The sequence below is a fragment of the Suricata suricatta genome, chromosome 3 (assembly GCF_006229205.1).
Source record: "Suricata suricatta isolate VVHF042 chromosome 3, meerkat_22Aug2017_6uvM2_HiC, whole genome shotgun sequence".
Lineage (NCBI taxonomy): Eukaryota > Metazoa > Chordata > Mammalia > Carnivora > Herpestidae > Suricata > Suricata suricatta.
In genome coordinates, this window is record NC_043702.1 from 13,775,725 (window position 1) to 13,786,705 (window position 10,981).

Sequence of the window (10,981 nt, forward strand, 5' to 3'; positions counted from 1 at the left end):
CCATCATTTTGAATGTAAAATATATGTTGTATGAATAATTCTTTTCTAAATGTTTAGCTTTTTAAATTGTATAATAATTCAAAATTATGTTCACAGCTCAGAGTTCATACGTCATGCTAGACATTTTTGATATACTTAGTAAAATGTAAATTTCAGTCCAGATACAATGTATCTGATTTTAATGTCCTGTACTGACTTATTTGTTCAGGGTTGGAATTAAGGAAAATAACCAAAGATAGTCAGGGACTTAAGTGGTTTTGATATCTTGGAAGCTGCTATCTAGTTGAGGTTTTAATTTTACCTTTGAATTGAATATAAAGGGCATTCCATAATAAGGTTGTATTTTCCTGCAAACTCTCTGTATTTATTAAGGATCTGAAACTTTGAGAGATAGTGTCTATAACTTCCCTTATTATAAAAATAGTATAATAAAGGTTAATAACAATAGCAGTAATTATTATTATGACTACTATTTTAATAAGTTTTAAGGTTCCAAGCACTTAGTTGCTTGAGAGATTTTGTCTCAGATATGTTTTAATGTGTATTGGCTATATTTGAAGATTGATTGTTAGACTTACTCAAAGAACTGAAAGGTATTAGAGCGTCTATAGTAGATGCCTTTCCTCCTATTTTATTTCCTCACGCCCCAAATTAAAAGTATTTGGTGCCGATCACTATTATTCTGAATACGTTGCATTCCTGACTTGCTGGAATGAAAATTGTCTATAACCAGGTAGTAAATGTGATCAGACATTAAAAGAAAATAGCTCGTAATACTCTATCTTGATGTCCCATCTCTGATGTCCTACTTGTGCATTTTCAATGTTCATTTTGAGGTCCGGGATCATTCCTGTTGGAGGATTAAGGACCCCTTGTGCTTTTCCTAAGAGTGTGCTTGCTGTTGTATTCTTTCTCTAGAAGATCCTATATCGTGGACCTTTATGAAGAATATAAATATGAATATATTCTCATATTATGAGAATATGGAGGAAAAATGTCCTCTCTGATTCGTCTTGCCAAATATATTTAGGGAAAAATAAGACAAGACCACAAGAACAAAAGAAAAACAACCAATTCCTCAATAAAGCCATTACTAAAAAGAAATCAGATTAGTATACAAGGGAATTATTGGGCTTTTAATATCTTCTATTTACTGCAGTAAATCCTGTGATTACAATGATGGCAATGGATTGAAGTTTAACGGTCACTTTTGATCACTCTGTCTGTTTCATGTCTTCAGATTTGTGTTTTTGCGTTTTTGTTATCAATATGGTGGAACTCTTTATTTTTTAAAAGTTTTGTGGGGCACCTTGGTGGCTCAGTCCGGTAAGTGTCCGACTTCGGCTCAGGTTACGATCACACAGTGAGTTCAAGGCCTTCATTGGGCTCTGATGGCTCGAAGCCTGGAGCCTGCTTTGGATTCTGTGTCTTCCCCTCTCTTGGCCCCTCCCCAGCTTGTGCTCTCTCTCTCTCAAAAATAAATATATAAACCTTAAAAAAAAGTAAAAAGTTCTGCAAAGGTAGACTTCATGTAGGTTGTTGTGTTTTTCTGGTTCTTTTGAAGGTTCCCACCATTTTTGGGTGAAGGTATTTATTCGTTGATGCTTTCAAGTTGGATAATTCCACATGAGACCCTGGCAAGCTGTACACCAGGCTTTCAGGCTCCGTGTCGGTGTCTCATAGAAAATGAACACAATGATATAGTACGCTGGCTAAATTTGAGGCATTTGGGGGACATTTTATGTGGTCTTGGTGAAAGTAATCATTATATTTTCTTTACATTATATAATTATAATAAAACTACCAAGTGAAAGATAATAAATAGTAGATTGATACAAAACTTCCAAATAAAATGTTTTTAAATTTTTTAATGAGGAATTTGAGTGTGTTTTTATGAATAGAATTGGCTTTTAATCAAATTTGATGCTTGGAATTTCTACTCTTAATTCCTGGTGAAGTCCCTTTAATGTGATCTCTTTAGTTTCTTGGTACTTACCATCAAGAGGCACCTTCACAAGCAGGTGAGAGCAAATGGAGAGAATGCTTTGCTCCTATTGACTTTTTTCGCATCGTTCACCCACATTTTAATAATCTGATCTCTTTGCATGTAGTTAATGACACATTCTTTAAGTCTAGCAATTTCTTTCATGAGCAAATGTAAAGCTGGCATTTATTGTGACAAAGTAAGTGAAGTTTTAATTCATTCAAACTTTTTTTTCCAAACCAAGTGTCCTAAAACAATGAAAAACCTTTTCATCCAACATACAGACGTTGTTGCGCTAGACCTAATAATACCTCCTTAAGATTCATATTGTAACACCTATGAAACATCACTGAGGAAAGAACTGTGTTTAACTTTTCTGAGATTTAATCAATGAACTTCGTTGGTGAATGTTAATGTATTCTTTCACATGGTCTCTGCGATTTTGGATTAAGTCCAGTCAGATGCTCCGGGAAGTAAGTAAAATAAGCCAATGACTGTGTTTCAGTAATTAGCAAAGCATGGGCCATTAAAAATGTTTTTCAATTCCTCTTTTAACTTTTAACAAACTTGAAAAACTCTGCCTATAGACAGTATCCTTTGGCACTCAACGGTGATAAGCTGTTTTGTCACATAAAGCTACAAACAGAAGGGACTCTAACAACAGGGAAGACTGTCTTCGCTTCACCTTTTGATCGTACCGTTTAATACGGAATTTAAGGCCCAGATGTGCTTGCAGTGAGTTCTTTGTGAATACGCTCACTGACGAGCTGCATCTCAGGGCTTTCTCCTTGCCTCATGCTGTCAGTATTTTAGATAGTTTCCCTCATAACTGATTTGTTTCAAATTATGAATTTACTGTTTTGTTGACTAGTTTGTTTTGCTACTTTACAGAGTAATGTTCTCAGCGCTTCTTTTCAGGGCTTAACAGTGTAAGTCCCTAACGAGGGTAGAGGAATCTGACATGATACATTCAGGATTTAACCTTCTTCCAGATTAGAATTATTGCCAAGTGTGTGACAAATCCTCTTATCTACATACTCACAGTTTTATCCAGAAAGCGTGTTCGTCTTTCCTTTGGAAAATGTTGAGAGTTTTCACAGAGGCTGGTAAGATGAGCAATTCTGCAGTTGTGTGTCTGTGAGCTTTTTCTATTAGCATAGACTGTCGGCTGACTTTCTGAGCTACACCTGGTATTGTTCTAACTTAGAACGTTGCTTCTTCCTTGATGTTTGCACATGTGTAAAATGTTAATCTTGTGTTTAAAAGGACCTTTTAGTAGAAGGACACGAGCATAATTTACTTGATAACATTATGAAGTAAATAAGACATTTGGGCTGAAGAAAAGGGATTATGCGTTTGCTTGGTTTTAAATGTGAGATAATTCTTATTTTACTTCAATAGTAATTTAAGCACTTCCTCTCCTCCCCTCACCCCTATTTTTTTTTGGAAGGAGAGAAAGATGTTGAATTTGTGAAGGCTCCAGTTTTAATAAAACGTTTTTCGTTAGGGTGGGGAAATATCTATAAAATTTAAGATGATATAAATGTGAAGAATAAAGAACTAGTGGACGTGCAGGGGGTTGTGATCTGAAAATGAAGTTTCAAAACAAATTTAGGTCATTCCAGTTTTTAGAATGGTATAAAACTAAATTGAAAAATGACAGTATGATGATATACTTTTGCACGTTGAGGCAGTCAAAATTGGAAGTATTGAGCCATTAGTTTTCATTAAATAATCAAACTTCTAAAAGCATCTTAAAATATAAACAATACTTTTACTTATATATGAATAAATACATTTTTGAGAAGGTGTGTAATGACTTGATTAAATTATAGTTTTCTGGTTTAAGAAATAGGCACAGTTTTAGTTTGGGAAACAAATTTTTAATGATACGTTATCAGGAATCATACTTTGTCTAATTATAACGATTCCCCTATTGTACACTACTGTTTAACCAAAGGATACAAAAATACTAATTTGAAGGGATACACGCACCCCAATGTTTATAGCAGCGTTATCTACAATAGTCAAAGTATGGAAAGAGCCCAAATGTCCATCAACTGATGGATGGATAAAGAAGATGAGCTATATAAGGGCGCCTGGGTGGCTCAGTCGGTTAAGTGTCAGACTTCAGCTCAGGTCATGATCTCACGGTTCATGGGTTTGAGCCCCATGTCGAGCTTTGTGCTGACAGCTCAGAGCCTCGGGCCTGCTTCAGATTGTATCTTTCTCTCTCTCTCTCTCTCTCTCTGACCCTCCCCTGCTTTCACTGTCTCTCTCTCTCTGTCAAAAATAAATAAAAAACACAAAAAAATTTTTTTAAAAAGGAGGGCACTTGTTGTGATAGGCACCAGATGTATATAAATATTGAATCACTAAATTCTACACTGAAATTAATGTTACACTGCATGCTAACTGATTGGAATTTAAATAAAAACTAAAAAGAAAAAAAGCCAAAACTGCCACAATGGATGGATGAATTAATAAACCAAGGTATCATACAAGAATGAATAAAATCAATTATGTTCTACTTGGAATACCTAATCTCATATGAAAATAGTTAACAGTTGTAAAGAAAGCAATCTTCACATCTTTCTGTAGTCATTGAAAACTTTACTTAAAATATAATAAGGGCATAGAACCTATTATGTTGGAAGAAAATGCAAATCTTTAGCATACACACCCTCAAGAATGATAAATCATAAAGTAGAGACTAAGTCATTAGTTTAGAAAGTGCTACACGTGTGGACACTTACCCCAGCCTTCTGCCTTCTGTCAGAGTGCTCTATATTCACAATTGTAGGACTCAAAATACGTAATTGCTAAATTTTCCTGCAGTTATTTTTCTGAAACAGTCAATTTTGACTCTTGGGAGTTTTTGAATCAGTGGGAAATAATGACTTGATTTTTTTTAAATCTCTATGATTTTCAACCATCAGTCTCTCTGAGCAAACAAGTAGACCATAACTCACTGTTGGGATTGAGCCATAAGGCCAAGTATCATATTTGTGGTCAGAGCTCAGAATGGACTAGAAACGGAGGACCTTTATGCTGGCCCCGGATATACCGCTGCAAAGGCTCACAACCTTGCCCTTTGGATTGGAAAGTTTAGAGTCAGATAGGATTTTGGAAGTGAGCTAGTCTAACGACTCATTATACCAGGAAAAAAAAAAGTGCATTAATATTTATGCTCTGATCAAGTCTCAGAGCTAATGATTTGTTTAATTAAACCTTGTCTTGATCAAAGGTGTTACTTGATGAAAGTGTTTGATGAGCTTTTCTCCTGGTATGAAATACAAGCCGAATGACATTTAACCATGTTTTTCACCCATTTAAATGATACAAATGAAGTACATTCCAAGCCCTTTAAATAAGGGATGCTAAGAGGAGAGTAGGGAAAAAGCTATTGCTGCAACACAGGTAGAGGGCGAATTACTAAATCAGTGTTGTTGAATTTGAGAGCTGGAAGATCTTGCCCTGTTCAGAGGGAAGGGAGAACAGAGGGGGAATACGTTTTTGTTGGTCCTGTTGTGCCCAAGTTTGTAATATCACTCCCCAAAAAAGACCGGAGACTACCAGGGAGACCGAGTCACGCCTGCAAAAACAAAGGCCTTTATTACAGGCTTAAGCTCGGGCCCACAAACTCCACCAACCCACTGGCCATGTGGAGAGAGTGAGCCCCGAACAAAGGCAGGGCAGGGCTTTTATGAGTTTGGGAAGGGGAGTTACAGGAAATGACAACACAACTACAGTGATCCAATCCCTACCCCCCAATCAATACTGGCAGTTGTGGGAGCCAATCACAACATTCAGATTATTGACCAATCAGAGTGGGCCCAGGACCCCACATAGGGCGTGACTAGGCCCGCCTCTAGAAAGGTCAAAGGTATCAGCCGGCCTCTCCTGATTGGGCGCCGCAGGAGTTGTTCCTCCTTAATGTGCGCCCTTTCATACGGAGAAGCCAGCACCTTCCCCTTTAAGTACAGGGGAAGGCTGAATGGGACCTCCATCCTTACATTCGTAGTCTTGAGTAAAAGCGACCCTTAATCTGGAAAAATCCCAGAATTCAGTGACTGTTTCCTGCATGTAGCTAAGGTTTGTTGTTGCAACACTGTGTGTAACTATGAAAAAAGACCTTTCTTTGCATTTGGTTGTGAGCTGAGGAGCGAGCGCTGGATGAAACCAAACATTGCTTGGAAATGAGGCAGATACCAGCTGTTCATTTACCAGATCATTTCCTGGGTCCTCCCGGACACACAGCTGTACCTCATTTTCCAGCCTCTCTTGAAGTGTGGTTCCTCCATGGCTAAATCACGACGGGCAGAATGTGGGTTGAAATAACATAAGCCCCATCGCAGGCCTGGCTCATAAGCCACTCCCACACATGACCCTCCATTTTCTGTCTTTCTCTGTTTACTGCTTAAGGAAAATATGAGAGCATCCAGATAAGGCAGAGCCATGAGATGGAAGGAACTTGAGAAAGGGATTCAGGAAAGTCACCCAAGGAGGAATGGCCACACAGCACGGACCTTTACCTGCAACGGAAACAAACAATTACATTAAGTCGCTGACCTCCTGGCTTTGTTTGTTTCAGCAAGGAGCTCATTCTGACACATGATACATTCCTGAGCTCCCATCAGTCGGATAGAGATAGTGTAATCACTGTTGCAGGGTGATGTCAAAAAGACCGCCAAACACCCAATAGAAGCAAGGCAAAACTTTGTTTACTGCTGGGCCAAACCTGATCTCCTGATGGTAAGGAGAAAGGGCACAGAATGGCCCCTAACAAAGGTTGCAGGGAGATTATATAGACATTCACAGGATCCCAGGATAGCCAATTACATTGTGACATGCAGACACTTGTTCTGGCGGCAACCTATCAATTCAGTTCTTTGTTCTTCTAGGATGACCAATCATAGTTAGACAGTGACTAAGCAATTTTTCTGGAGGCGTGGTCTTGGCTGGATCTTAGCAACCATAGAAAAGGGGTAGGGGAGTGGTTTGCAACAAATTACCCATTACATTCCATAAGCTGACCTATAACAATCAGGTGTATTTTCAGACAGTGGAAAAACATAGCCTCCTTTAGAGCTAATACAAGCAACTAATTATCTGGAAGAGGGTGGATAATAAATGCGATTGGGAGAGTAGGCAGCTGAGAAGGGGGAAGATTTTGATGTTAGTCCCACACATCATGTCAGTTTTGTCGCAAGACAAGCTGGGGGCACCTCAGGCTTCCCTGACCCTGCATGAAAATTTTGTTTGGCCTTTACTGGGTGAGAAAATAGAATCAATTAATTAGATTTTATATGAGAAATCCATTTTATTTATTTATTTATTTTTGCTTTGCCTGGAAAATTCTAAGAACTGGCCACTTTGGGTTTGCACCCCTGCCTGGTAAGGACCAGCTGGACCTGGGGGGCATGCCCTGCGGTTTTCTCTGGTCCCCACCATTATGCCCACCCTGTCACTGAGTTACAGACTCGCTTGCTTGAGGGAGCGAGCGAGTGAGAGAGAGAGAGAGAGAGAGAGAGATCACTTTTTTGGCTCTCTTAAAGGGCCTGTCAAGGTATTGCATACACAACACGCTTACTGAGATCTAGCAGATCAGAATATGAAAACCTCCCTTTTAAAAAGGTCCATTTTCTGGGGTGCCTCTGTGGCTCAGTCGATTAAGCAGCCGACTTCTGATTTTGGCTCAGGTCATGATCTCATGGTTCATGAGTTCAAGCCCCAGGTCATGCTCTGCACGCTGATCTGAAGGAGCCTGCTTTCGATTCTCGGTCTGCCTCTCTCTCTCTGTGCCTTCCCCATTCACACTCTCTCTGTCTCTTTCCAAATAATAAAATAAAATGGTACATTTTCCTTAACACTCCCTAACTGGAATGTTTTGAAGAACCATAAGAAGCTGAGGCCAGTGAGCAGTCTGCCCATTTCTAGAGTTATGTCCCCACAATAGTTTAGTTTTGGCCAAGACAGTATGTACTACCCTTGTATTGTCTTGAGTTCTGAAATAACATTAAAATCTTCTATTTCTTTTTAAAAATTTAAAAAATGTTTTTATTTATTTTTGAGAGAGAGAGAGACAGAGACAGAGCATGAGCAGGGGAGGGTCAGAAAGAAAGGGAGACACAGAATCCGAAGCAGGCTCCAGGCTCTGCACTGTCAGCCCAGAGCCCAACGCAGGGCTCGAACCATGAGCCGTGAGATCATGGCCTGAGTTGAAGTTGGATGCTTAATTGACTGAGCCACCCACGTGGTCCTAATATATTTTATTTCTGATGTATGGCTTGACCCCAAAACTTTAGGTAGCACTGCTCCAGGTGACTTTTTCCTTTTTCTTTTTAGTTTAATAAAGTTTTTAAAATGTTTATTTATTTTTGAGAGACAGAGAGAGACACAGAGCAAGTGGGGGTAGGGGCAGAGAGATAGACACACACAGAATCCGAAGCAGTCTCCAGGCTCTTCTGAGCTGTCAGCACAAAGCCCGATGCGGGGCTTGAACTCACGGACCGTAAGATCATGACCTGAGCCAAAGTTGGATGCCCAACCAACTGAGCCACCCAGGTGTTCGTCAGGTGACTTTTTCAACCTCACCTACGGCTGGGTCCCCAGTACCTTAGCAGTGCCCAACGCACGGTAAAATATCAACCAATGTTTGCTGACTGGAAGCTTAGTGATGAAAGATTCAATGCAACATAGCAATGAATTGGCCATGGTTGTTTTTGTGATAGCCGCAAAGTGATTAAAATTAAAACTGAGCACTTAGCAATGATACCATATGGATTTGTTTTGTTTCTTGTGAAGGAAGAAACAAGAGAACTAGCGGGCTGGGACCAGGCCAGCCTTAACTCGATACCATTTCAGTGAAGGGTACACAAAGCTTGTAAGTTGGGGCCACTCATCTGGGTGGCTAACCTGTCGTCAACTCTTAACCAAAGTGATGAAAGAGAACCACATGGTTTGCTGACGTGGTCGTACACAGAGGAGTAGCTTCTTGAAGCATATATGAATTGACTTCTACCCAAAGTGAGCACTTTTAGTATTTTCATTTCACTTTATTTTTATTTTATTTTATTCTTTAAGTTTATTTTGAGAGTGTGAATGGGGGAGAAGTAGAGAGAGAGAGGGAGACAGAGAATCCTAAGCAGGCTCCATGCTGTCAGCGCAGAGCCCACCATGGGTCTTGATCTCACGAACCGTGAGATCATGACCTGAACCAAAATCAAGAGACTGATGTTTAACCGACTGAGCCACCCAGGCAGCCCAGTGCTCTTTACATCTTTAACTGGGCCACACGGATTATGACTCTGCTCCATGATTATGATAGGGCGTGGCTTTTTGTTAGAACGGAAGCTCCCTTCTTGATACTGTTTTCTGACTCATGAAGGAGCAGGCAGTGATGTGCTACTTCTCGGTCTCTTCACGTCTTCCCTTTGCCCTCTGCCATGAAAATGAGTTGGCCGGCTTTTTGCATCTCCGTAAGATCTGTACAAATTCCAGCTATATGAAAACAAGCTATGAAGGCACTTTTATAAACAGAAATGAAAGAACACCTTTTAAAGAAGCTTACCGTAGCAAAGAATGGTATTTGCCATAGGAATGATTGACTACCAATTAGGTTTCACAACCGAACCTCGCGAAGAAATTACTCACACAGGACAAGAAAAGCAGTTTCTATGTTAAAAAGATCTTTTAAATTTAGAACAGATGAGGAGGCAGAGAAGAACAGTGAGTGGTAAAAGAGAAAATGATTATTTTCTACTGGCAAATGTAAAGACGCCTTATTTATCGACTCTCATTTCACTCTCCTGTTTATAGATGGAAACATAGTAAGACAAGGAGTTAGAGTACACAGCCTTTGTAAAGGAGGTGTGAGAGCCAAATTGGATCATTTTTCATCATGGCCATGATAAAAAGGTTGGGAAACTCTGTCATACACTACATGGTAACAATAAGCCTTACAAACTCTACCTTACAGAGAGGACTTAGGAAAAGAAACTTCGCAATACGACCGTCCAGAAATCCCAAACGCACTGAGCAAATCCTGTCTCCAACGCATGTGTTGAACCCTTGACCTGGAATATCCTACCTTTCTCTTTTCTGCTCTTAGAGTGCCCTGCTTGCTGTTGATCTGGCAATTCTTGGTCACCAGGCAGTCCCCAGTTCAGGTGGTAGACCCTATGGGACCGTGTCCATGGCCCCCTTCCCCAGGCTGGATGGATGACACAGGGGTCCTGCAAGAGCAAAGACCGTTGTGGCTCATCAGTGCGTGACCCCACCCTGACAGCATGGGGCTTCTTCTGTGAGATTGTAAGCTTTTTTGGGACAGAGGCTCTGAGCTTCCCGCTATCTAGAGAGCTGCTCAGCGTTTGTTACATAAACACGTCACACTTTCATACTTCAGATGGAAGGAAGAAGGTGGAAACCTTGGCACTGGGGCCACCATACGCCCTGGACACAGCTGACTGTGGACTTACAGTCCCACTGTTCCTTTTTATTACTTGATTATATGGATGGGATCATTTTCGGAGGTATAACTTCTTCTCTGACCATTATGTGTACAGGAAAGGTTTAACTCAACAGGCCTGGGGTGCTCAACCCTTCACATTGTTGATAAAAACCTGGCTCTTGGGGAATAACCTCTGACTCTTTGGAATGTTCTCCCTGATAAGAGCATTCCTTGATGTCTGAGAACTTGAGACAGCTCTACCAGTGTGGCTGGGTAAGTTCATCCTGACAACGGGATTCATGGGCGAACACTCCTTTTTGCTCTGGATTAAGGGCTAGAACACTTCTTTTTACCTGGAATCAGTCACATGGGCCTTGCATACCAACAGGACTGGTTCCCAATAAAACCTCTGGACACCACAATGTCGGGAGCTTCCCTGTTCGGTAACACTTGGCACATCGTTGGTGGAGGGTTAAGTGTATCCCTGTGTGACACCGCTGAGGGGGACACTGGGAAGCTGGCATCTGGTTCCTCCTGGACTTTAC